Below are 27,744 nucleotides of genomic sequence, written 5' to 3'. Positions count from 1 at the left end.
GATTTTTTATATTTCACATTCAGAAATCTAAAAGTTATCAAGGAAATTATAGAATATGCCGATTCTAAATAATGCACTGATTCATGACTTAACCTATATTTTGTTCCATTATTATTAATGAAATAATATTAAACTACAAGTACAAGTTTTCAAGTATGCAAAACCAAAAAGTTTCATGCATTCACAGAATTGGCTGTATGCATTCAATTATTCAATTTTAGAGGTGGCTTTCACTTCCACAGTGAAACCTGTTATTGCATTACCACTAGATAAACTAAGATGCAGTGGCCACAATTCATAGAATTGTTTCTGTGGGTTTTGAATTTTGCCAAGAAACTTTGAAGCAAGAGCTTGTTGCAGCTGTGCTGTAACAGTTAACAGCTGAGTAATGACAGACATATCAAGCCATCAATGTAAATGAAGTGCAATGGGGTGGACAACTATGGTTATATGGTTTTAACCTTACACTGGAGGTCACACATACCCTAAAAATATGTATAAACTGTCCCTAGTTATGTTTATATAGTTATTAGCTCTTGGAGAAGTAGATAGCTTGATCGAAGACCTGCATGGGGACAGAATTTTGGCATTTGTGCTTAGCTGATGATCACTCAGGCAGCATACAGCAAAAGCCAGGGACCACAGTATGGAACACATCCCCCCACAGGTATACAGGACTGCAAAATACTACAGTACTTCTAGGTAATCACTGTTGGTACAAATAGTTCTTTAGGAAATATTGCCAGTAACCTCAACTTCTCTTCCTCAAGATTGCACTAATTACAGCAAAATAATTTTGGAATAGTTAAAGCATTTCTCATTTCTTGTCATTTGACTGGGAACAAGTTTCTTGACGAAGTAATGAGCAAAGGCATATGCTAATCACCGATGAACTGGCAGGGTGCTCAAACATTATTTCTTCTTGCTCCAGAAAAGGTTCTGTTCTGCTTAATATAGTGACATTGGCTCACAGGTTGGCTCACAGGTTGAAAGCTGCTAAAAACTGGATCCATATCTCTCTGTTTAGCCAAGTCTCACTTGATATGAAGCACATTTCTTTAGACTGCAAAGATTGGAAATCTATGCCTCCTCTTCCAATCTGTGGTCTTTTGGGAGTGGTATTTGTTCTACTGCAAGGGTATGAGAAACTGCACATCTACTGAAAGGGTGTAACAAATTGCACATCGAAGACAGGTAAAGGCTACAGAAGAAGCTACAAAAATGATTTCCACACTAAATATTTGAGCAAGATTTGCTATGTGCAACAGTCAAATCTGTTTTGTTTTGTTTTGTTTTGTTTTTTTTTTTTGTTTTGTTTTCCCAAGGTACAATTTTTTGCTGTAATTTATTGGATGAAACAGGGTACAAATTGATTCTGCCCCACCTGTTCTCAGAATTCATGATGTGACAAATTCTGTTAGTGGCAAGGGCTGAAGGAAGAGCTTCTTTCACTGTCTGGATGTAACCTTCAGAAAATCGAAGTCCCAGAATGAAGGGGTGAAGACTTTGTGCTGTCTCCAGCTTTACCCCATATTACAGTCTCTCTGTACAGACAACAGGTTTTGCTCTACATTTTTCTGTAACATATCTCCCACTCTTCTGGCACAGAATCTGCTCCTGAGGATCCCAAACAATTTATGAATTATTACCAAAAACCTACTATTGCTGTTTTTGCTTCTGACTGTGGACCTGTCAGAGTACCATCACGTTCTCAAAAACATGGGAAATAAGACTCAGAACTCCTCACTAGGCACTTATTTTCAATCTGATTCTAAAATCTGGTTTTCTAACGAAACAAAACAGATCTGACTATGCTGTACATATGTCTGCCCTGACAGGAGCTTGTGGTTGCTCTTAACAAAAGTTGACAAAGAAGTAAAATTTAACAAATACATTAGAGATCACACAATCTCTGTGGAAATGGTCAGTCTGGTAGGGAAGACAGACAAGAACTAACATCCATACAGAAGGAAATGATCAAAGATGAGCACAGTCATGTTAGTTGGCACTGGAGAATCTGCCCCAGAGACCATCCACAGCAGTCAGGATTCAGAAATTTCACTAACTACAAAACTGCAACTTTTAAGAAACTTCATCTTCACACTGCTGCTCAAATACACAAAACTGCACTGGGGAGATTCATAATACTCTGTTACAAATAAAATATGCACTTAACCTTTACAGAAGACATTTCATTTGCCTTTACTTTTTCTTTGTCAGTGAATCAGACTTTTAGTTAGCAGATCAATTTTACAAATTGCATAACCACAGAGTAATTGCTTGGTACTTATTATAGAGTGCAGAAAACAAGACACGACTGGAGTAACTCTCTAATATGTTTCAGTGAGATGGTTAGCTGAATGCTTTTTTTTTTGGTTTGTTTGTTTGTTTGTTTGTTTTTGGAAAGTGCAGGACTTGGAAGATGGTGGATGACTCTAGATCTGCAGAAATGAAAGCAGTGTACTTCCTGCAGGATATCTGTTAACAGGAAAATAAATTTTCAAATCATTGGTTAGGCTAGGAGTTTCCCAGATAGTATTTATGGATATTCGATAGTATTGGTAGGAATAAATATGATATTTATTCCTACCAATAGGAATATGATATTTATTCCTACCAAGTCAGAAAATTATGTTCAGTCATGGAGGGTATGTGTTTTTTGTTTTTGTTTTGTTTTGTTTTGTTTTTAAAGCTGTACTTCTTTTCTTTTTGTTATCCCTGCTCTTACTGGATTACTATACACTTTCTGGGGTTAACTTACACCTCTCTATCAGTGATACTAGTACAAAATGACTGCAAAGCAGAAGGCCTATTCCTTTCATATCTAAGTTGTAATGGAAATTCCTCTCGCCACAGATCCTGAAATGCTGATTTCCTTCAAGTTTTTATAGAAAAAGTAGCCCCACTGCACATAATGATTCGACAGAGGATTTACAGGATCTCCTGAGATTATCGTAACCTTTTAGTCACCCAACAAGACAAAATGAGATCATTAAGCAAGTCAAATTTTGCTTTGAGGCAGAGATTATTCAAGGGTGTTTCACTGTCATTGATATATGCACGAACCCAATCCTAATTACTGCGGTGTCTGAATACTTCTCCCTCCACAGTAGGTATCATCTGCCCAGAATGTTTGTGAGGTGTGAAAATGTTATTGTAACCATTATATATATATATATATATATATATATATATGTATATATATGTATATATATGTATGTATGTATGTATGTATATAAAGGAAAAAAATAAAGAGAGAGAGAGAGAGAGAGAGAGAGAAAATCAATTTTCAAGTTAAACCAAACCCTTCTCAGAGCATCAGTGACAAAGGACAGAGCTGGACCTGGTTCTCCAGTTGCATCTTGTCCAGGGGACTGTCTTTCTCACCCACTTCCCACAAAGCCTTAGGTTTGAGGCATGCAGGACACTGTACACAGAATATCCCTGCGGGTGGAATAGTCATCTTTCATATCAGAGGGCTGCAAACTCCACGTAGCCCTACAGCCACAGAATAAATGCTTGGTGGAACTAATCCCTGACAATACTGTACAGGTGTTTGTAAAGGGAGCTAGAGGCCATTGGTCTGGGAAACAGTCTGAGATTATAAACCTACGCAAGCAAGTGGTGATTACTGTAATACAAGCCTAAACCAAATATGTTGAGGGTAGGCTCAAACTGGCAATGACCTGTTTTTCTTGATTAAGTTTCACAGCAGCAAAACCAGTCAGAATTGCAACTCTGAAGGCAGCTGTCAGAAAAATGAGGCCTCAATATGGATTTCTGTGAGGCTGTAACTGAAGCAGAAGTTTTAAAATATTTATAGGATGTTCACAATTCACAAGTTATAGGACATTCAGCCAATCTCATTGTCAAACTCTCTGAACAGCCATCACAGTGTGCCTTCCATTTTACATATACACAGCAGTCGTTTTATGGAAACAGCTGAGGCATGAGGGTACTGTAAAAGTAGTAATAATAATAATAATAATGAGTTATTTTCTCCCTGCAGGAAAAATGTATATCTACCAGAAGTGCTTAATAGCACCTTTACCCAAGTGTTATTATTATTTATTTTTTTTTCTGCTCAGGCATCTTGGAAACCAAGCAGCTTCCCGTTATTTTTTCATCTTGATTAGATTTCTCTTGAACTTGGCTTGTGACCATGATGGAGAAAAGCTGATATTTTTTTGACCTTAGTCATAAGACTGGGCTAGCAGATCCCTGGTAAATGCAAATACAGTCTTGGTGCTTTAGAGTGGGAGTTTTGTAAGCACCTTGTGCCTATGGAGACAGGAGCAGGAAGGTGCTGATCCTTGAACAGAGGGAGTGCAAGGGCCCAGCTCTTCTGAGAGGAGTTTTGCAAAACCAGAACAAGAGGATTTCTCTCCTGTAAGTGAGAAACAGAGAAGACCTTCACCTGAATCAAATTATCTTCCCCGTGAAGTTCCCCATGAATTCTGCTGTGCGCATGAAACCCAAACAGCACTGTTTGAGATCAGGTCTCTGTTTATTGCAAGGTTTCTCTTTGTGTCCCTGAGTTAAGAAACTTTATGTCCTCTTACCTACCATTACCATTGACAGCCCACTGCCAATGCTGTCTGTCCCAGGTCTCCGTCCTGGGGCCCTGTACATTTCTGGGATGGTTATGTGACATCAGATTTGATAGGTGATTCCATACTGTTACAGTGCACTGTCTGTGTGTTGATATTGGGGCTGGGAAATAGGCAGTGTAAAGAGAGAGCTGCATAGAGCAGTAGCTCCTGTTACACAGTCACACTGCTCAGTGCAGGTGAGTATCCTTTACAGGCTTCTCGTGGGCAGGTGGCTTCCATACTTCAGTCATTCCCTCACAACGTGCAGATTTCCACTTCAAAGATTCAGTAGTATTAAAGAAAGGTTTTTCAACCTACATAGAGTTCATTTAAGTTAAGAGAGGTTCATATTCCCCAAGTTTGTACTGCCGGAATGGCTTTACCTCAACAGTGTTCAAAGTTCTCTCCAAACACCTCTTTCTGAAGCAATATCGCTCTTCTCCCTGAGAATGACTATTGTACGTGTACATCCGACACAGAGCCATGCATGCTGTGGCTGTGGCATACATGGAGTGTGTCTGTCTGTGTATATTTAAATACATATATATAAAAACACAGAATACCAAGACGTGGGGAATCTGTTTCTGAATTCTTTTGAATTACACTAGATACCAAGAACTCTGTATTTATGTGTAAAAACTGCTATTTTGCTTTTGAGTATGAAATTCCTTTGCCTTTCCTCCTATTTCTTCTCCCATATTTAATTCTTATCACCAGCACTGGGCTCACAAATGAAGGGATTTTGACATTTATGAAAAGCTCTTCTGCATGAAGCCTCCCTCAGCCAGGGCTCGGCTGAGTCCCAAGCAGGCTGGTACTTCAGCTGTCTTCCTCTGCAGGGAGGCCAGAGGAGGGATTACGGTTGGTAAGCAAATAACGGACTTTGATACTGTGTCGAGCCATGTAAGAAAGTTATCTGAGCATGCCAGGAGCTTATAAATGAAAAAGCCTCTCATAAACCACTTCAGAGATGTGGGAAGAAGAGACCTGTGAGACTTAACAATTCAAAGAAAACCTATCTGCTAGTTAGGAGATGAATCCTTAGATGACTGACCTAAATCCTAAGTAATGCTGATGAATGGCAGAAAGACTGAGCTAAATGCAGTTCTATCGTGTAATCTTAAGTCTTTCTGTAGTCCTATATGTATTACTTAGGGAAAGATAATGCAAGGAACAAAAATGAGATATCCAGAATCATGTAACAATACATGAAGGAGCTTAGCATAGACAAGTAATAAGTGTAGGCTTCTCTGTGCTGTTTAGTTATGCTAATAGGAAATAAAGATTTCCAGAAAATATTGGAAGTAAAGAGATTCAGCAGAAGTGGCCTGGAGCTTTCTATGGGCAGAAGTCAGAAAGCCAGCCTAGTTCTAAATCAGAGAATAAATGTATTGATTACCTTATAGGGAACAAAATCACTTCAGAGCAGCAGTATGGATATTTGTTTACCGCGGCTGTATTAAGAAAATTTAAAAATACCTTATTGAGTTGCCTTAGAGAAATTAAGAAAATTCTTTGTAAGTTATTGGATAATAAAAAATGGATTGGTTCTGTATCAAGATGGTGTTCCTTGGCACTTGAACCTGCTTTACATTAGCAGGAGGACTGAAACCTCTCATGAACAATAACATACACCTCTGATCTAACATAAGCCAGGTAAGGTTTTCTCCCCAGTTAGGTTAGCTACCAGTTACTGATCTCTGAAGTAATCTTTTTGTTTGGATTTTAATAAATTCTCTTATTGTCTTACACTTACACTTACTTTCTTTATCTCTTTTTATCCACATAACTACACACATATATTCTGTGTAACTGTAACACACAAATTTGCCACTTCATCTCTGTATTTTCTTTAATCAGGTACAGAAAACTCAAAGTAAAATTGTTTGTATTTAGCACTGCAAAGCTCAGTTTCTTTGGGAAGAATTCTGACTTTGAATCTCTTTATTCCCAGCTCATGTCTGGAGTCAACACAGCACACTGAACACTACTTTGTTACTTTGAATGCTAGAAGCGCTTTAATAGTGCAGAATAGTAGTAGTTGCTGAAAGCTCTTGCACAGGCATTGCATCTCATTGCTTCCACTGTGGTACATCTCTCCAGGAGGTGCAGTGCTGCCCCAGATTGCTCTCAGTGCCAGACCTCTGGGGAGAGATGCACCTGAGCTTTAGGGAGCTGCTGTGCCAGCTCCCCCTGCGTGATAGGTTGGGGGAGCTCTGCACTGGTGGGCACAGTGGTGTTTTGACTTAAGCGAGCTTGGAAAAGATATCATCAAGCATCACCCAGGCTTTGAGACAGGAAGGTGCTGTTGAAAAAGCTTTAAAGAAACTGCTAGAATAGAATGGGGAATACCTGTCTAAGAGCAGACAGACATAAAGCTTGCTATAGAGGAAAATCTAGTACCTTACATTCCAACTCCAACTTTGGCATCAGTTCCTTTTGGCTAATGTGTAAAGACATATTTTTTCTAATCTAGGAGACTAATGCTGGCCATCTAAGCCCATTTGTAGATGCTCACAAGTAAGCTGGCTTTGAAAGGTGCTGAGTAACTCCAGCAAGCAAGGCAGCTGATGCTCATGCCATGCCTCCAATACTGGCAAAGTTTTGAAGTCTTTCCAAGGAGCTGAGCCCATAAAACGAGGATACTGATGCTTGCCTGCCTCTGAGGGCTGTTTGAGAATTAATTTCTGTTTATGCTGTCCTATGAAATTTCTACATATCTGAGCAATAAACTTTGCTATAGGCAGTCTGAACAGGATTGCCTTCTCTGGACTCATATCAGCTGCACTACACAAACACTGCTCCTCCTGCTAGTAAATTTTTAGCACTTGTCAGTTAAAGCATTGCTGGTGCAAACAGGAGACGAGTTGTTTTTTGGCTTTTTAGCTTGTTTTGTGTGCTTGTGTGTGTGTGTGTTTGTTTGTTTTTTCCACCAAGCCAAAATATAATTCAGCCTGCAGAGCAATTAGATGAGATAGAATCATAGCCTTATGAAGGCTAACACTCGTTGCAGCAGTTGCTGTTCATCCTCACTACATAGCACTAAAACTAGAAACTGCTTGTCTGAGATTGTTTACCCTCCACAAATCCTGAGAAATTCAAAGACTGCTGGATCCTGGGAGTTAGTGATGGAAAACAACCCCAAACAATTAGATCATTCAGACCACATCTTTACTGATGCAAGACGGTTCTCCTAAATCAATACTTCAGTGTTTCCTCTAGGTCAGTAGAAAATTTTCATATAATGTTAAAGGGATTTAGCTACATCCCTTGGGAACTATTCCATAGCTGAAGAGATTTTACAAGCAGGAAGCTTTGCTTTGTATTCAGCATGCATTTTTCCATTTAAAATTTAATTCCTTAAATGTAAATTAAACCCTGTCTTGTTATGACAAATATTTTCTCTTTTTCCTCATGTTTACATCTTTCATAAATATGTAGACTGCCATCAACCTGTCTCCACATTACTCATCATTAAATCAAAGCATTTTATACATATTTGAATGTGCTTTCAAACACTAATTGTTCCAATCCTTTGATCATTTCCTCTTACTCCACATGTAATCCTCTGAAAGAATGCTGAAGGAAACAAATGCATATTGAGCAGAAAGCAAGACAGATGGGGTAAGGAAAATATGATTTCTGAATTTGATAATGTAGGAAAAAAAAAAGCAAAGGGGTTCTCTTCAAGATACTCTTAGAAGCATTTTATCAGAGACCAGGAAGGCAGAGTCCTTTTCACCTTGTCCTGGTGTAAAAGGAGCTGATAAGAAATTATGTGCAGAGCTGCTGATGAAGGAATATGGGCATTGTTTGCACACATTAGAGGATACATACCTACTGGCTGCACCCACCCCAGCAGCATCCATGGCAAGGAGCTAGAAACTTGGGGTATCCCTGTGGGTCCCTAAATGCTCAATGATGGGGAAGTGGGAGCAAACAGTGCCAGGAACAATACCAATCATGAATGGGAGAGCTTGAGAGCATAACGAACTGCATAGAGTTCCTTTCTCTGTGCAAACACCCCAGGAGCTCTGTCTGGCTACTCAGACACAGTCCCCAAGCTAGACATCAGAACAGAGCAGTGGTTTTAGACTGCTTACCAGAAGAAATAATATAAATAGTATCAGTCTACAAAATCACAGATAACAGAATGGCTGAGGTTGGAAGGCACCTGTGGAAGATATCAGTCTCAACATCTGCTCCAGCAGAGCCACCTAGAGCAGAGTGCCCAGGCCCATGACCAGGCAGCTTTTGGAGCTCTCCAAGGAGGAGACCCCCACAGCCCCACAGACTCTCACAGGTAGAAAGGTTTACACAGAGACACAATAGAAATAGCGGAGAAAAACAAACACAGGAGGAAGGTTTACCACAGAAGCTAAGGGCTGATCTTAATGCACCCAAAGCAAGAGGCTGAGTTTGTCAAAACAGCTCGATGTCCTCTTTTTTTTTGCAGGGTAGTTGTCAGCAGGGAATGGCTTCTGCCAGAGTTGTACCTAGTACTCAGATACCAAGGTCTAATTTACATGTAGTTCATTGCCCAGAGCAGTGCTATGTATAGAAGAGCTAGAGCAGACCACACAGGCTTTGAACATACAGGAAATCATGGATGTGCTAAGTGGATTCCTCATGTGCAAGCCTATTGCAAAACCAAGTCCATAATCTGCAAAGGTCAAAATTAATGTGTATATATACCTAAAAAGCACATTCTGAGGCAATCATGAAACCTGAAAGGGATGGACTGGGAAAGCAAAAGCCTTCATCATACTTAGTATCTATGTTTTTCATATAACAGATTGTGCAATACCAAGATGACTGTACCAATTAGTTATAAATCCACAAAAGCTAGTTGATATTTTACAGGCACAAAGTTGTTGAAGAAGGATCCATAAAGAATTTATGAGTCACCACAAATCCCATGATATGAAGGAAGACATCCATGTGTCTTTCAAAAACTATCTCAGCTTCATTTTATTATTTTATTGCTTTAAAAATAAGCTGAATTTATTTAAAGTAGTATGTGCTGTTACTGCTGCATTTTCTGAGCAAACAAGTGATTCTAGCAGAGCTGACAGGGAACATGACTGAAGTGAACATTGGAACTCTCTGTGTCACATCTCTTTGCAGCACTGCTGTTAAGAACAAAGTGCCAAAAAACTTCATTGCACTCTAGTGTGGCTCTTAGTCACAGTCATCTATCAGCCTCCTTACAGATCCAAGAGGGTCTGCTCTTCTGCAAATGAAGAAAGACAGTGAGATACGTGTCCTTCTGCGAGAGGACTTTTTGTCCTATCCACTGTCTATACATAGCCTGAAACTACAGAAAATGTTAAGAAAAGTAATAAACTATATACTTGTTGTCAATCAAGCTATTACTTGAGAAATTCTTATTTCTCAAGAAAAGTTCTGTAGAAGCTGTAAAAGCAGTGAAATGCGGTAAGCAGCCACAAAGCTGTTTCATTCAGGTGATCTAGCTAGTGTTTCTCCACGTGTTAAGGGGAAAAAACAACTGGATAAGAGAAGGAAATGCAAGAAATGCACCTCACTTTTGTTGTTGTTGTTTGTTTGGTTGGTTGGTTGGTTGGTTTTGTTGTTGTTGTTGTTGTTGTTGTTGTTGTTGTTGTTGTTTGTTTTTTTTTTTTGTACAGACCAGATCCCAGTTTTAAATAAGATGATCATCAATTCTGTCAGACTGATGTCCTTCCTGATAGGAGTCTGGCCATATTTCCAAAGGGCCAACCAAGTCAGCTCTAGGCTTCCTCGCTTGAGAGGGCTCAGCTTTGCACAAGGCCAAGTCTAGAGGTCAATACAACCTTGGGATAAATCCCCCTATGACTCACTGCCCTCGTTATTCCCTGAGAGCTGGTATCTACAGGATGCAGCTTTACTGTACTTACCACAACTCAGCTATTCTAATACATTCACTCAATAGAGACATTCAGAAATGGATACTTTGAACGACAGAGAACTTTTGATTACAAAAACAGCTTTCCCAGATGGATGAGACTAAGAGTCGACATATTAAGAAAGACCTTTTTTCTCCTCTTCTCAGTCTCTGAGGCTGACTGATTTAAGCTACATACTCCCAAAGGTGTCCTTTCAGGTCTCCATCAATTCTCCTGCTTACCAAAATGCCCTCTTGGGCTTTTTACCACACAAGTAGAATCACTGCTGTCATCCCTCAGATACAGCTGTTGTCCTTTCCTTTATACAGAAAACAGGAAGGGAATTTCCTTTTCAGCAATAAAAAAGAGTGCCAAAATTAATATTGACCTCAGAAGGGTACAAGAGACCCTCTTCTTCCCCCTTGTAGGTATTAGAGCAGAACAGAAATCCCACATGATTTATTTGGAAGCCAATAGTAATAAAAGAAAATGTAACAGAGAAGAATTGCCAAAAATAGGACCATAGCATGTCTGAGGCAAGGACAAATGGATGCAGAAGTTGCATCCATTTGCATCCAGTGAGATGAAAAGTTAAATTCTTCTCTGTTTATCAGCATGTGGTGAAACTGTCCAAAATAAAGGCTTCCTGAGAAGCCTTCCCTCTTAATGAGGTCCTCAGTCTAGGCTGGAGGCCACTTTGATATTCATCGTATGGTGTGAGGGGTGGGCAGGAGGTTGTCATCCTGCCTAAAGACATGAACCAACAAGTTCAGACAAAAAATGATCTTATCCCAGAGCAATTAACAAAACACTTAAAAGCAAGTCCTTAAAGTTCAGTAAAGTCTAGCGTTTGCATAAATGAATTCCTTAAGAACTGAAGAAGTTGTCAGTTTCATTTACCATCAGAAATGGTTACTTTTATATGGCTTTTACACTCTCCAAATTTGTGTAATTACGCAAACTTCTGCATTTGCAGAGGCATTTTGAGCTATTAACACCATTTTTCTAATATGTGCAATTTTTTATTTTTTTTTTTGTCACCAGGGAACTGTATATCCTCTCTAAATGTAGTAATTATATACCAAGCAGATATTCTGCACCACACTTCTTCAAGGATGCTTTCACCTTTCCATCCTCCAGTGCTGTTGCTGGGCAAAGAAGGAGAAGTCACAATTACCCTGTAAAGAGACAGACCCGAGAGGAGTTCCTGGGACAAGCTCAACATTTATAGTCAGGCTCTCATTGACTGTGTTATTTGCCATTACGTTCTATGCATTATTTTGTATAACATATAAAACTTTCAGATTAAATATTTAATTTAGCACAGAGTGTATGCAAAACTAACCAGCAGTGGTATTCCTCAGGTGCCAGCTTGAAGCAGGCTCACATGTTCCTTTGATTATGTAAAATACTTCTATCAAAGATGCATGAACAGTTGGGTAATAAATGTTTGCCCTCCACTTGGAGAAGGCAATTTGTAACTGAGTTGAGTAAGAATGCCTCTGTGCATATACATTTATCTAAGTGTTTCTTGATAGAGAGATATCACTGGCTGCAAAAGTGAACAGGCTGCCTAATAAACCATAACTTAAACTTAACAAACCCCAGTACTCTACCAAGGTCATAATTGTTACTTAAAATGAATTAAAGGCCAAGTACTGGCTCCCCATCATTGTTTTGCTAGTGCCGAGAAGCTCAGTCCATAGTAGCTAAACACGTGCTGATGCAGCCTGTATGGGTACTTTCAGAAAGAGCAACAGGAGATGGAGATGTGCTTGTAAATAATGCCAGATCAAAGAAGCTGAAGAGGAGAGCTGAATTCTGGTGCTGTCCTGAAGAGGAGAGATGAATTTCGGTGCTGTCCTTCCTCCTTTCTTTCTCTTCATAATTTAAAAATAAATTAAGCCAATTAAGAATGTTTCATCTCATTTAAATAAGCAGAACATTTGAAACTACCTAATTGTGCAAGCAATTTAGCAAAGACCCTGTGCCACATGGCTTGTTAAATTAGATGCATTCACCCAGAAGACCCTCAGCATCTAATTCTTGACCTACCAAAGCTGATGGAAGTTTGCCAACGACTTCAAGCAGACCAGGATTTCACTTTAGAAACCTTGGATCTCGTAATTCATAATGAAAATGCTGACTGGAAATGCTAACGTAAATTTTCTACAGCATGCTGTTGCTGCTAACAGTGATTAGAAATGGCCATTAGCACAGCATCAGCAAGACTGACTTCCAAATAGATATGCAGTTATTAACATCTTAGAATGTTTTACTGTGAAATAAGAATCGCAGATAGAAAGTGATTTCAAAAATAAATAAATTAATTAATTAAAAAAAAAATGAAGACTTCTAAAAAAGTTTTAAATACATATTTTCATTAGCTTTCTGGCTTTTCAATTTTGCATTGCTAAAGTGCTTGAGCTGCAGTGTGATATTTTGAGAGCATTATTTCTTCTGTAAATTTTCTTTTAAAATGCTGAACCTGTGCTAAAAGAAGTTCTGATGTCATCCCTGGTAGGAATGTAACTCAAGCTGAAACAGAAAGTTAACAAATAAGTAACCTCTCCTATATCTTCAGGCAACCTCCAAATGTCTGAACTTGCAAAGACAGTTGAAACTTTCTGAGCTGCCCTGTTCAACTGAGGACATTTCTTTGGCAGGTCTTTCATGGGGTCCTACATCCCAAAGGTGAATGAGGTGGATATAAAGCCCACCACATGACATTTAGGTTCCAAATCTGTGTATCCACAACTTACATCTCAATCAGCTGTCTCTCTCTATATATAAAACAAAACAAAACAAAAACTCACAATTACACCAATGAATATCTGACTATATTAATTTTTGAACAATGCAACACTTTCATGTAAGTGAAAAAGTTTTCACTAATTTTGTCTGATGATGTAATAAACTTTTATAGGTATGTTTAATTTTATGGGCAGAACCCACAGAAAATAAATAACTGTTGTAGTGAATAAAATCACTTAGAGGGATAAGACTTTGTGGGATTAACCTGTTGTTTCAATATTGTGTTTTTTGATGGTGGTGGTGGTGTTTTTTTTTAGCCATAGAGGTTTGCAAAATCCAAATGGAAAAGCAGAAGTAGCTTCATAAATAACATTTGCAAGTTCACTCATTCTGCCTTTTCATATAAAGTTGTGATGGGATATATTTGCAGAGTGCTTTACAAAGTCCGTTAAAAAAATTAAATCAATTAATTTAAATCCTGGTCACTGAGACTTGTAAGAATGGGTAAATTCTATAATCTAGTTTACACTTAGCTCTACTATACTTGGGAGTTCTCTGCTGACCCTGGGGAACAAGCAAAGATAAATCAATTACATATACAGTGAATTTAATAGTTTCCATTTTGAAACAAACACCAGATATTAATAGTTAAGTGTAATAGGTAACACTATAAGAGTTATGAAAGGAGCAATACACAGTAATACTGTGTGCAGTAATCTATATTTCTAATGATTTATAGTTTGTTTCACTGTTTTTGCAACACAAAGAACAGATTTCAAATAACTAAGACCTGTTAAAGGACTGCAACACCTATCTTTGCAAGGAACACCTCCACAGTGCTAATTGCCATGCGTAAGAATATCTTACAAAAAAAATAAAAATGATCCATTACTATTTTAAATCAATGCACTTTGTAATCACCCTCATCAGCAAAACACATTACACACCAAGCAGCCGTGCCAATGGTCCCCCTAAAAAGAATGATTGGACATTTTCAGCCTCATAAACAGAAAATAAAAATGATTGATTCACATTTACGTGCATTTTTTTTGACATTTAACTGTTTTCCTGGTTCACTCCTCTAAACTCTTTCCAAGCAGATCTTTGTAATAGATCCACTGGTCTGGAGTGGTGGTGGTGGAGCTTCCTGACCCAGCCATGGCAAGTCTTTGAAAGTAGTTAACTAGAAGGGGACATGGAGTGGATCCTTTGCAAAATCTGTCCCCAAGCAAAAGGACTAGGAGCCACATAAATTGCTGTTGCTCCTCCTGGGTGGTTATTTACCCAAGGATGAAGGACTCCCAGTGATGGGAATTGGCCCCAGCAGAAACAGGAAAGATGGGACCTGCTGCATCCAAATGACTCCTTTCTCTTCCTTTCCTCTCTTGACTAACCACAAAGACTTTAAAAGGGAGGAGAGGAGAAAGAAAAGGGAGGACCACAAAAACACAAAACCAGAAATCTTGACCCTTCTGCTGCCTTGTGACAAGACGGTAAACAGTTCCCCTAACCCACCTCCCACCACTATATCTTGAATTTCTGGGGGGTCTCTGTCATCCTTGAGCTTCTTGGCCCCCCATTCCTACCTGCCAGCACTAACCAGGTCAGCATCAGGCAGGTCCCCGTTGCTCATGGTGCCGGAGGGCTGCTCTGGCTGTGCCTGGGCAGAAACCCAAAGGCTCGCTCCCCACCCACACCGAGGGTCAACTGAAGACATTCAGATGCCTCCTCAGTCTTTCCCACTCTTCTCCCAGTTGTTCTTCTCGCATTAGTGTTTGCTGAAGGAGTGGAGGATGAGGGATATACCCTTGACATTGGAGGAGGTGGGGGCTAATTGATGGACTTGCACACCCATTAGTCTCCGTCTAAAAGCTGCTTTAGGGAGAGGTAGAGAAGGAGACATCAAGAAATTTCCTGAGTAGTGTGTTCCCTTCTTAAATCCATCTTTGCTCACTCAGTTCTTGTTCCATCAGCTTTTACTATTTGCATGTGTCTTCTGGGACACAACAGGCAGAGCCCCTGTAGATTGCTCTGACAAAACACAACCCAGAAGTATCAGGAAGGAATGGCAAGGAGGCAACGTCAGTCTCCAATAAGGTTTAAAGCTGACTATACTGCTCACTAATGAACACATTATGGAGAACAAACAGAATATTTGAGGCCACATTAGCTGGAACTTGCACTCAGACCCTATTCCTCAGCAATGAACCTGCAGGTCACTGCCAATTCAACAAAGGTGAAAACATATTTATCGAAAAGTCAGGATTATGAGACTGGACAGGTATTCTGTTAATAGGCTTAAGCATGTCAATCTTATTGTTTTTTGGGGCTGGGGGTGGTCAGGCTGTAATTCTTGAAAAAAATGTTAATGTATTTTAAAACCTCTTAGATACTGTTTTCTTTTTATAATCCAGCCTCTACGCATACTAATGCAAACCACCTAAATAATATTTATCAATATATGTTTTTAAGAAGCAGTGAGACAGATAAATTACTACAAAATCAGTGCTTTTTATACCATTTTGCAGCCTAAAATAAATTAAGAAGCAAGGAAGTACAGCTTCCTGATGGAATCAGTTAGTTCCAGGAACTGTTCCTGAAGATTACGAATAGTATCAGCCCACCACCATAAGTACTTTTCAGAGCAAATTACAGGGATTTTTCAAAGGCATATTTTCTCCAAACATGCTCTTCAAACACTTGGGATGAAAGATCGTAATAGGTTTTTATAACCGTCACAGTCTACTGGGTCAAAAAAAGTTTACAAAATTGAGCTTAAATACTTACAGGTAAGATGGATCACAATGAGGTGTACTATTAAGTAAATAATGTGTAGTCTAAACATTTTCTAAATAAGGGTTTCTGCAAAAGGCTCAGTGGCTTTGAAGTAGCCAGTGTATGCTTTCATATTAATTTTCATGTTTCCATGACAATTATTTTAGTTTTTTATTACTAAAAAACTTGAACAGTGATCCCCTGAAATATGGCACAAGTATTAACCAAATATTTCTATCATTATCTACCACCACTAATGAGCTCTCAAGACTGCTCAGCATGTAAGTTAAATATTATAATCTTCAATCCTCATGATAGCCTAGAATGACCATTAAATGTTGTAATATGTAATCTTTTCTATAATGACTGTGGGGAGAATATATTTTTTTTTTAAGCAAATGAACTCAATCTTGAATACAGAAAGACTGTTTATTTTTTCTGCTGGTTTTGACCCTATAATTATTTTTTCTCATTTTTCTAATACATTTGGCTTTCTGTCCCTTAATTAGATGAGTTGACTGTACTATCAGAAGCATTTTGCTCCCAGCTACTTCACCAGCAGGAGTGGCTAGTTGATGAACACTTCAGAAGATTTAACTGTCAGTGATGTATGTCAGGGCTTTGGAGATCCATGTGAAACATAGGCCAGATCAAGAATTAACTGAAAACAAGGAGAGTTTTCTCACGGATGTCAAAAATTTCTGGAGAAACAGCAACATTTTTCTGCTTCTAGCTGAAGAACATTCTATGTTGTGTGAAAAATGACTGATACTTTTCAAGCAATGCTGTCTTTAAATGTATATAATATTTCAAAAAATACCTTGAAAGCTTCATATTATAATAAACTGTACCTACATCCAATTTTTATTAATATGTTTTTAAAAGGGGAGTAGATAATTAACAGCATGAGTCAGATCTTCAAGCAGGCATAAATCTTCATATCTCCATTGGTTTCAATTTATACTGCCTGTGAAAAAGGCTCTCTATACCTTTCTGGAACCACAGAGTGAATTCATCATCCCCAAATAATTAAGGATTTAATTTAATTATCTGTTAATCTCTTCATTTTATGACTGTATTCTGAAGGATGGCAAGAACTATGGAAAGCTATTGCAAGGGATGTTAATGATAAGTACAGTGTAAATCATAATTTTGATATATCCATAAATATTGAGCAAGTTAATGCCAAGAGTTAAGTGGAAGAGAGCGTGCATCATATCATAGGCATATAATCTCCTGCATAAATATATTATGGCTTATTAAAAATGTACATGCCGCACAATAAAAATAAAAAGGTCTACCCTTTTATTTTAATCCCAACCATAAAAGCCCTCTTCAAGATTTTGAAATATTTCTACGTTGAATAGTTTGAAGTAAGAAAGAAGAAATAGTAATATTTAAAACTGACATTTGCCTCTGCAGAAATTTAATTTTGAACTGTATTACCCTGAAATATCAGGTACCAAAATGATGGACTAGGACAAATGCTTTAGGGAGAGGAGCAGAAAATCCGTCAATTAAAAGAAGTTTAATAGCCTGCACTTTAATAACTTTACCAAATATGAGGTAAAAGACAAAGTGTTCAGCTGCACACTTTACACAGCTATACACAGCCATATGCAAATAAAATATTTCTATCCAAGAAGGACATTTTGCCTCTTAAAACTAAATTCCTCCCTGAGCCCATTTAAGTACCATGCTTTGTAGTAATTATCTTGTGTCACTTAATATGATATAATATCTACTTATGCTTAATAGATATGCTTTAATTTCTAAGAAAACTGCCTGTTTGCACAAATGTGACTTATTTGATGATTAAAATATAATTTTCACTCAGGCAATAATACTTTTCAATACACAAAACCATAAATAGAGATATTGCTTCTATTTCAAGACAGTCTTTAAAGTGCGGAAAACCTCTACTACTCTATGTCTTGATGACAAATTGCTCTATATCATGGAAATCATCTGTTTTTCATCATTAATGCAATATCATATAATCTACTTTTAAATACTCAAATCGATATTACCAGGAAGCAATTCAACAGAGAAATACACACTATTTAATGACTATATGCAAGACAATTTATGTAACTCCATTAACTGATATCAGAGTCCCATATCCTGAAAGCATCCAAACAAATTTATTTAAGGCTCTTAAAGTGACTACTTTTTCCTGTGAAAAGAACAAACCCCAAACTTCTCAAGGAAATCTTCAAAGAACAGTTCATGAAACACCAGAGAGATGCTCATTTCACTTGTTGCACCAGATTAATTTCATGTTTGGTAAAGAACAATCTGTTCAATTTCTCTGTGGTCTGATTTCTAACTTATAACATATGCAATAACAAGTAAATATACCTATCTATTATTATTTAATTCATTTGACCATCACGCTAGACTCTGATGTAACATGTTTTTTAAGCACATTCCACATATATCAGCTCTGCAATTTATCTCAGCTCTAAAATAAAGCCTCAGGGGAAAATATATATTTTTTAAATTATTTTTATTTATTTATTTATTTGTTTTTTCTTCTACTTTTTTATATATATATATATATATACATATATATATATATATATATATTCATCCACCTTTAAATGACATTTTTAAAGGCCATTGAGGAAATCAGTTTAACTTAGCTTCCTCAAGGGTTTTTATTGCATGTGTTGTTTCAAATTCTCTGAAATTTTTCTCAAATATCAAATTAGCCTGAATGCTGAATGCTTAATGTCTCTAGAAAAAAATTTGCAAAGACGCACCTTATCTGCAAAATAATAGACACACAATCAAAAGTTGCAATGACAAGTCTGATCAAATAACATGCATGCAGCAGGACATTTTTTCCGCAAACACCAAAATTATCTGCTTGCAATTTATGTTTTAGTATTGTAATCTTTCTAATAGACTAATGCATTGTTCACTCACCCTCCATAATTTTTTTAATCTCTTCACTCTGGACAATTTGGATTTGTTCATCTCTGATGCCTGCAGGTCAAATATTTATCCTATGTGGCTGTAAATATTTCTACAACCAGTCGGGTGCCTAAAACAGTAGAGTGATAGATATTCTTGAAAACAGAGTCACTTCCTGGCTTTTAATGCTGCTTCCAATAACCACACAGTTCACAGCTCAGCATAAAGTAACCAATAGCTGAACACGACATAAAAAAAAAAAAAAAAAAAAAAACTCCTTTGAGATCATAGAGCAAGAAGGTTTGATCCATCCAATACTTGATTTGGGTCAGTGAAAAAAAATTAAAAAAATAAAATTATTATGTCAGCCTTCTGACTTTAAGAAGACTTGTGAGCTGACAGCCATGACACTTTAAAGAACTGTTATGATGAGTCTTTACAAAGGGATTGTTTTAATCCTATTAAAAAAAAAAAAAAAAAAAAAAAAAAAAAGCTATTTAAAATATATGGAAATCACATGATATTACAAAGTTGTCTGCAATATGCTGCAAGGTAATGGTGATGAGAAATGTCTCATGTAGTGTTTTCTACTTTATTTTTGTGGTTTCCTAAAGATATGAAATTTATATAATGATGTGAAAGTGCATATTTGTCATTCTTCACAAATTATTTTTAACTATTTATTCCTTTTTCAAAACAAAATAAAACAAACAAACAAACAAACAAAACACAACAAAACACCAACTATGTATGATAGAAGGTACAAGGATGCTAAGTTTTAAATTTATTGAAAATCAATGGATGATTCAGGAGATTGTACTATCTCTTAAGGGAAAGGAAGCTGTGAGAGAATCCACAGCAAGTCCTAACTACGGAAAAAATTAATCACAGTTCATGTTATCCACCCCACAGGCTGCTGAAAGGAGCCATTTGGTTTTATTGTTCATACGTATAGTCTTCTTTCATTCCCTTTTATAATATTAGAAAAGGGAAAAGAAAGCAGAAAGTGTGTGAAATATATCTCCGGTAAAACAGAAAAAAAATAAATATATATTTTAAGTCCATTTGTGGAATGAGAAAATAACATTGTTAGACAAACTATGATTTCCTATGGGTGGTTACTGCTTCAGAGCTGACTTCCCCACCGGCTCATTGCTGTGGTAAGCAATGAGACATCTTTCCAGATGTGACTATGCAGAGGACACATTATGTGTCACCTCTAATGGAAAGCCAGGTAGTGTCTGGAAGCCAGGTGTCTGGAAGGAAGTCATACAATATAGATACTGTAAAAGGATTTTGTTTCTGAGAGTCAGAATACACGGTGGCTTTCTCCACATGAGTAAAGGGGTCACCACCACTTTCCCATGTGATTTTTGTTACTTTTCTTATCACATTATGCTTCCCTAGATTCCTATCTTGATTTGTAGATCTTTATCGTGCTAGTATTGCTGAAATCTTATCTTCCCATCTTGTGATGTGCTCTTGATCAAATTACACTTCATAGAAGGCCACGTTTGATATTACCGGTCAGTATTGATGCAGCCCTTATGAAACTTGCCCTTTCTTTCTCTACAAGAAAAGATATAGACAGAAGTGCTGCAGGTCTGAAGCTGCAAGCTTTTACTTGTGCAATGTCTGATTACTTACGTTGTAGAGGAAAATCATAGAATTCTTATGGAGATGCGCATTGACCAGCAAATTCAAGACTTGACTTGCTTTCTAGTGGTCGTGAGAGCAAACCAAGAGCAGTTCCGTGCAATTTTCAGAGGTGACAAGCTGGCCCAAGGTATCTATTTGATCATTTTGTTCTCATATTTGATGTCAAAGTCCTAACGTTTTTTCATAAGGAGCATTCTCACTGATTTTAATGGAGGTAGAATCTGACCTGTTTAATAAAGAATAAAAGTGAGCCTAGTCTTTTTTATAGAAAAGAACTAATTACACCTCCTTAGATTTTCTATAAGCACCTCATTCCCCCTTAGTAATTTGATTTTTTTTTTAATTATTTAACATTATTCTAAATTTTAAGTTTTCAGAACTAATTTTCAGGCATTCTGACAGGCCTCTTAATCTACCTATTATTGAAAATAGAGGTAAGAATACTCCAAATCCCTTAATGTTTATTATTAGTTAAATTTGTTTATGATTAGTTAGACCTAAGAAAACACCTAGAAACTCTTCTTGATCTTGTGTGGTATAAGCACTGAGGCAACAGCACTTTTAGTTAAGCTAAATGAAGAGAAGTGATGATATAGGAAAAAAACAACAACAACAACAAAAAAACAACATAGTAATTGTAGGTGAAGTTAAGGTGCAGTTGTATGACTTCTGCTTGTATCTATGTCTCTGAACAAATCGACTGGCAGCTCAATGCTAGCTAACATGTGGATGCACAGTAAGAGCTGGGTCAGTATCAGTGCCTTTCTCTTCTTCCCTGTCTTGCTTCTGTACCACTAGACACCTGGAGCAGAAGTATCATATTAGACTCTAGCATGATATCAAAATAATATATACCTCAAATAAATTGAATTATTCCTTTAACTGATTCCTCTAAGATCTAGGAGATTTGGCCTCATATTTCTTTGTCCTCAAAAGACTGACAGAAACTTCTGGTTTTTACACACTCTAATGAGTGAAATTGTTCAGGCATGCTTGGTGTGCTCAGGGCATATAAATAACATTGTATGTCCAGGCCAGGATCAAGCCAAATGTGACTCTACCTTGTGGTTTAATGTTATGGTTGGAAGACAGGAAAATAATTATTTCTAAATTAAATCCATTTCAGAATCATTCAAAACGCTTTCACCAATTTATGGTCTTCTCACATTGTAATTTGCTGAAAAGTGGCTTTCAGCACATTCTTACCACGATTTCAGGATAAAATCCTAAATCATAAATAAACTAGAGTATTTCACTCTCTACACTCTTTACGCTCACATCTTTTCCCTAGATCTAAAAAGCCTGAAACCCACAAATATCAAATCACTGACATTTTCAAGGTATCTCCACAAAGGTAAGTGAAGTGGAAGAGGTCAGAATAGAGCCCAGATCTTGCTTACCACATCACTCTCAGTCTCCCCTCTCCTTTGCATAAACTCTGACTTCAAAATAAGCCTCCTTAGAGCAAGTATAAAGCATCAATCTAATCACTGTCGTCTCTTCATTCAAGTAGAGAACTTTTCCTGCCTGACTGTCACTTTGTAAAAAGCAGTCAGATGAAGAAAGGGAGAGACAGAAGACAGAGACTATGGGTAACCAAAAAGTCATATTGACCTTTTGTAAAAAGACAATAGAATACTTCCGATATGAAAACTATGCCTCACTACAAATTTTTCTCAAATTCTTACAGATCTTTCTTCAGTATTAATTTTCTCTATTTGACTACCTTGGTGGGTTACACATTAATATACTCTTTGTGCTATTTAGGAATAATTGCTTCTTTGGGTTTTGCTGCTTTGCTTCCAGTAAGGAAAGATGCTGAGCTTTTATCCAGTAATTTAGTTAAACATAATGGAGTAAAATCATCCCAGAATATTTACTGCAACCTCAAATTCTCACCTCAGGTGCATTTACTGAGAGATATAGCACTGCATGGGTGTTCCTGTAAGTATAATCAGGTTCCTACAACAGATCTCAAATTAACAGAAGAGGAAAAAGGTTTGATTGTACCAATCAATCACAGGATTATGAAGCACCACTGTGGAAGGCAGTCAAAAAAGAAATCTGAAATGCAAGGAGTTATTGGGAAAGTCTTTACTTTCTAGTAAAGACTGAGAAGTATTAGTAGGAAACTGCAAAGCACTGCTGACACCTCATTTAGGATAAGGGGTACAATTTTGGTCACTTGTATTCAAGAGAAAACAAAATCATAACAGATGAAAATAATGGCTGGAGGATGACTGAAAGAATGGATAACCTGTAATATGAGAATAACTAGAGGAGGATAATTAATGTAAGGCTAAGAAGGGATATGACTGCCATCTATAAATACACTGGGGAAGGAAGCAGGAATGGGGAAGAAGAGCTATTTAAACCCAAGGTCAACACCAATTCAGGACAGATGCATATAAACAAGAAAGAACAAATGTAAGCTAAAATTCATAAGATGGTTTCTAACTAACTAACTCTAGAGTACCTTCCTAATCAGAATAGAAAGGAAAAATGTTACATGATTCTAAGACCATTGTTGGGTAGCTTATCAGTGGGACTGGACAACAGAGTGCCTGCAATACGAGGGGAACAAACTACCTAGAAATGCTGCTAATAATTTCCTACTCCTCTAAGTAGCTGACAAATATGAAGTTGTGGCAGCTGGTTCAGGATAGTTTATTTCTACCACTGGGGAAATTTCTCGAAAGAAATGCTGGTGGCAAAGTGTATGGCAAAGTACTAGCAGACTATCACAGCACAAGCAAAAGATCCACAAAAGTCTTATTTCTAAAAAGCTCATGATCTCCCACCTTACACTCTCACCTGACAGAGAGATACCCTGGCCACAGGGCTCTCTAGGAGATGTGAGCACATCTCTTTACAAGCTGGAGCTGATGCTCAGCTGTGCTGTGAGCATGAGCTATGACCCTCTGCTTCTCTGACAAGCTTACACTGCCCTGTGAAGTGGCTTCAGGCCTGCTCTAACATTTGTTACCTACCTATGGAAGCCCATGGGTCCTCATGGCACCAGAGTGTTACCTGCTCATCAGGTCACGATCTGACCATATGCCTACTCTGGGCATCAACCAGAGCAGCCAAGTGCAAGTTCAGAGCTGCCCTATTTCAGGGCTGTACTAAAGGACAACACTGCTGAAACCTTACCTTCCTCCAAAATTAGACATTTCCTCACAAGTATACTAGATGTCCACAAAGCATTTAAACTGCAACATACATCTGAGTTTGAACTTTGCCTTCAAAGTTAACTCAGCTCACTTTTCAGCTAGTTGGCTCCAAAGCTCAAGGCACTCTTAGTTCACAGATGTGGCAACACACAAAGCTTGTCCATTATCAAGCTGAAATATACCATTCCTATCTGAGGGGTTATAATAATAACTACACTTTCATTTTAAGGCTCTCTATCAGCCTTTAAATCTTTTCATGGATTCCATGGTTTTTGAAAATATCCCATCATTATTAACAAGAGGATTTGGGGGAACAACATTATTTCTCTGTCAGCTGACAGAATCAATATCTGCACAAGACCATGATGACACCAACAGTAGGAGATGAAGAATATTCTGACAAGCAAAGTAAAGTAACCATTAAAAAACTTAAAAAGGCCTCAGAGAGGAAAGGATGGAAACCTGCAGTCCTGTTTTCTCATGAAATTTGCATGGGTTCAAAGAGCAGAATCGCACACTAACACCACTCAGAACATTAACTGACTCTGGAAATGAGCATGTTAACTAGAGCCACAGCCCAAACCAGAGAGCAGAGAAGTGAGAAGCTGAAACTGTGGAGAAAAAGAAATAATAATAATAATAATAACAATAACAATAACAACAATAATAATAATTTTAAAATAATGAATCGTTGCAACAAGAGGAGCATCTTCCAGAGGTGAAAGGAGGAAACAAAACACCCAACGGTTCATTTTATTTCATGAAGGACCTGTAAAGGATGAGACTTGGAAGTGCCTTATTATAGCTCAACACTGTGATGAAAAAGGGTGCAGACACAATGCTACAGTGACAAGAAAATGCTGGACTCAGCTCTGCCCAGAAAGAGTTGTGGCTCATGGACAGAAGTCTGGAGAGATTTTTTTTTCCCACCTGGACATCCACCTTTATCCCCCCAGCTTGAGAAGCTCAATGTTGTCCCCAAAGACAAGAGCTTTTGGTCCAAACACAGAAAACTGATTTGCTCTATCCTTCCCCTCTTACCAGGACAGATTGTCCTGTTTGTCACCGACAGCTCTGGTTTTATTACATGCTGATTTCATTACATGAAACAGGACTTTGCATGGCAACATACACTTCTTTGCAGCAGTGAGAAGAACAACATGGCCATTGCCTACCCTTCTTATACTTGCTTTTTCCAAGTGGGATGGTGCCACATGAACTACAAAGATGGCTGAACTCATGTTCACTTTGCTTAAGAGACAAAACCAGAAGACACTTTTATTAATGTTACTACTTCATACATGAAGCATGCTGCAACATGGTGCCTCCCTGGTTGTGTCAACACAATTCCTTATGGGGTCATGGTGTGACATGGCTCTGAAAATTCTTGTTTTTTACCAGGTTATTTTCGAGGCAGCTCAGTTTGCTTCTCAGCACATTGATCTGGTTCAGAGCATGGTTATGTTGGCAGGCTGAGGACAAGCAGCCCACTTCACTGGCAATACCCTCCAGCCCTTCATGCTGGGAGCCATGGCCAACCCCTGAACCTGCCCCCTGCTCCCTGAAAACACCAACCATCACTGAGTGAGAATCAGTGCTTTGCAGCAAAAAAGCACTCAGGAGAAGCCACACTGCAACAACGTGAATGTACTGAAATCATTACTGGGAGGAGACAATGCATATTTAATGGTCACTACTATTTGCATATATATTAACTGAAATGAGTGCTTCAGCCACAACTGTTCATTGTGCTAGAGAAATATGAAAGGGAAAAAAAAAGTCCTTCCTCGTGTATAAATGTGCAGAGAGGCAGGCAAAGAGCCGTTGCAAAAAGTAGCACATATGGCTTAGTTATTCAAAGCTGCACTCAGTGGATGATTTCCAGTATGCAGGAGATGTGGAAGAGAAGCCTTGAAAGCAGCACAGGTGGAACAAAGTATTCCATGGCAGCCTGGCATCACTGATATCTGTTGTGAAATAGCCTATTTCTTACAGAATTTATTTTTTTTTTTTGCAAACTGTGCCTTAATTAAACTCAGCTACAAAGATTTTCTCCAGTATGAGGCATTTAATAAGGTCTCCTTCCCTGCATTACATATGTTCTGCATTTCAGCTTATCTAAAAGCTCTTGAACTCAACAGGTTTGAGAGGAAAAGCAATATTCTCACAACTCCACCAGTGCACTTAGACCACAATATCCAATATACCCACTGCCTTTATGAGATTTAGTCCCAAGCATCAAAAGTTCATATTTAAGGTAATTAGTCACTAATTAGGTTTTTGGCTTTGTTTTCTAAATGAACCACCTGAAAACTTCCAATATCTTCCTTGTGATCATTTTACAGCAATAGCTACTCCTGATTTGTGCCACTGGGTTCACTGAAGAGTTAGTCCCAGCTCTATCACCAGCATCAGCAGCAGAAGTGCTATGTGACACTGTTCCATTCAGTACCCCAATGTCTTGAACTTCTGGACTGCAGAAAGGACCAGGAGGAGCTACAGAGAATGAGGACTCTGGGCCCTACCTCCTGCTTTGAGAGACAGATGGCTAAATTCTTCTTGCTTGGGAGCAAGAGATCTAGGAAACTGAGCAGGAGAGACAAGTGGATGGACAGAAACACAAAGGAGGGCAAGCCTCAACTATCCTGAAACTACATCAAGACACCAAATTGAGTACGTATTATCAAATATGTATAAGCAACAAACCTGGGGCCTAGGGGGAGATGCATTTGTTGTCTGAGTTAACAGAGCTCTCTGGGCATCTCATATTTCCAGGTACCCACCATTTGGGACTGCCCAGGTGAGCAGTAGTTTCCAAAACAAGGAGTTCCAGGGCTGTACTTCACTGAGTGTTCATTGCTCAGTTAAGAGCAGGAATCAGGACACTGTATACCTGTTCTACATGTGACAAAAGTTATATGTAACAACAACAACAACAACACGTTATATAACTTATATAACTATATAGTTATATATAATTTATATATATAATATATATAACATATATAATATATATGAACACTCAGTGAAGTACAGCCCTGGAACTCCTTGTTTTGGAAACTACTGCTCACCTGGGCAGTCCCAAATGGTGGGTACCTGGAAATATGAGATGCCCAGAGAGCATCTCTTATATATTATATATATAAGTTATATATTATATATAAGTTATATATGTTATATATAACTATATAGTTATATAAGTTATATATAAAAAAGAAATTATATAACAAAAGTTATATGTACCAAAATAGTTCGACATATAACAAAATACAATGTATTACCTTCCATCTTGTTATAAGAAAGTTCTGGCTCTCTCAAATTAAAAATAAAATAAAATCTTACCAAGTAGGAGTAGAGAGAGTAACTATTCCTGTTGGATATTTGTCAACTCTACTTTAGAGAACTCCACTGATGGAGACCTGATAACTGTCCTAGGCAATCTAGTCTAGTCTTTACAGCTAGAAAGCTAATTTTTCAATCTTGTTACTCTGTGCCATACCTACTCAAGACTAGAGATAGTTTTTTTCCTCTTTGCAATTACTCTTTTGATAAATAAAAACTGCCACTGTGTCCTTCTGAGGGAAAGGAATTAAACAATACCTGTTTTTACACTTCATCAATTAGTTTTCCATCCATGGTGGAAAACTAATTCTCAGAACTAATCATATGTTCTTATAAAGGCAGTTTCAATTTCTTTCCCTTATCAGGTAAAGCTTTCTACATAGTATGTAGAAATGTGTATGGTATGCTGCTTTTTGTGGGAGTGTATTTTGTCTTTCTACTTTATGTTGTTGTCTGACATTGATTAGTGATACAACATTGTGCCTTGCAGCTTTCAGCTTTTGTTTATACACCCAGTGTAGACTTGGAATGTTAGGAACAGTAATGGTCTTCCAGTTCTGGTTTTACTTCTATCAGATTTGCTGAAACACCTGAGGTCAATTCGTCCCTGACCACAAGAGACAAAGATTTATAAAATGAAAGATA

The 27,744-nt window shown here is 37.8% G+C and overlaps 1 protein-coding gene across 1 annotated transcript in view; it reads right to left on the bottom strand.

Annotated features, from left to right (window-relative positions):
- Nucleotides 1-27,744, bottom strand: part of DPP6 (dipeptidyl peptidase like 6) — a gene marked incomplete at both ends in the record, with an annotated part of 415,156 nt that overhangs the window by 302,220 nt on the left and 85,192 nt on the right. The gene's annotated exons all lie outside the window — the stretch shown is intronic.

The sequence above is a fragment of the Netta rufina genome, assembly GCF_964035555.1.
Source record: "Netta rufina genome assembly, chromosome: 2".
Taxonomy (NCBI): domain Eukaryota; kingdom Metazoa; phylum Chordata; class Aves; order Anseriformes; family Anatidae; genus Netta; species Netta rufina.
The sequence above is the reverse complement of the archived record's forward strand: the minus strand, read 5'-3'. Positions and strand labels throughout refer to the sequence as shown.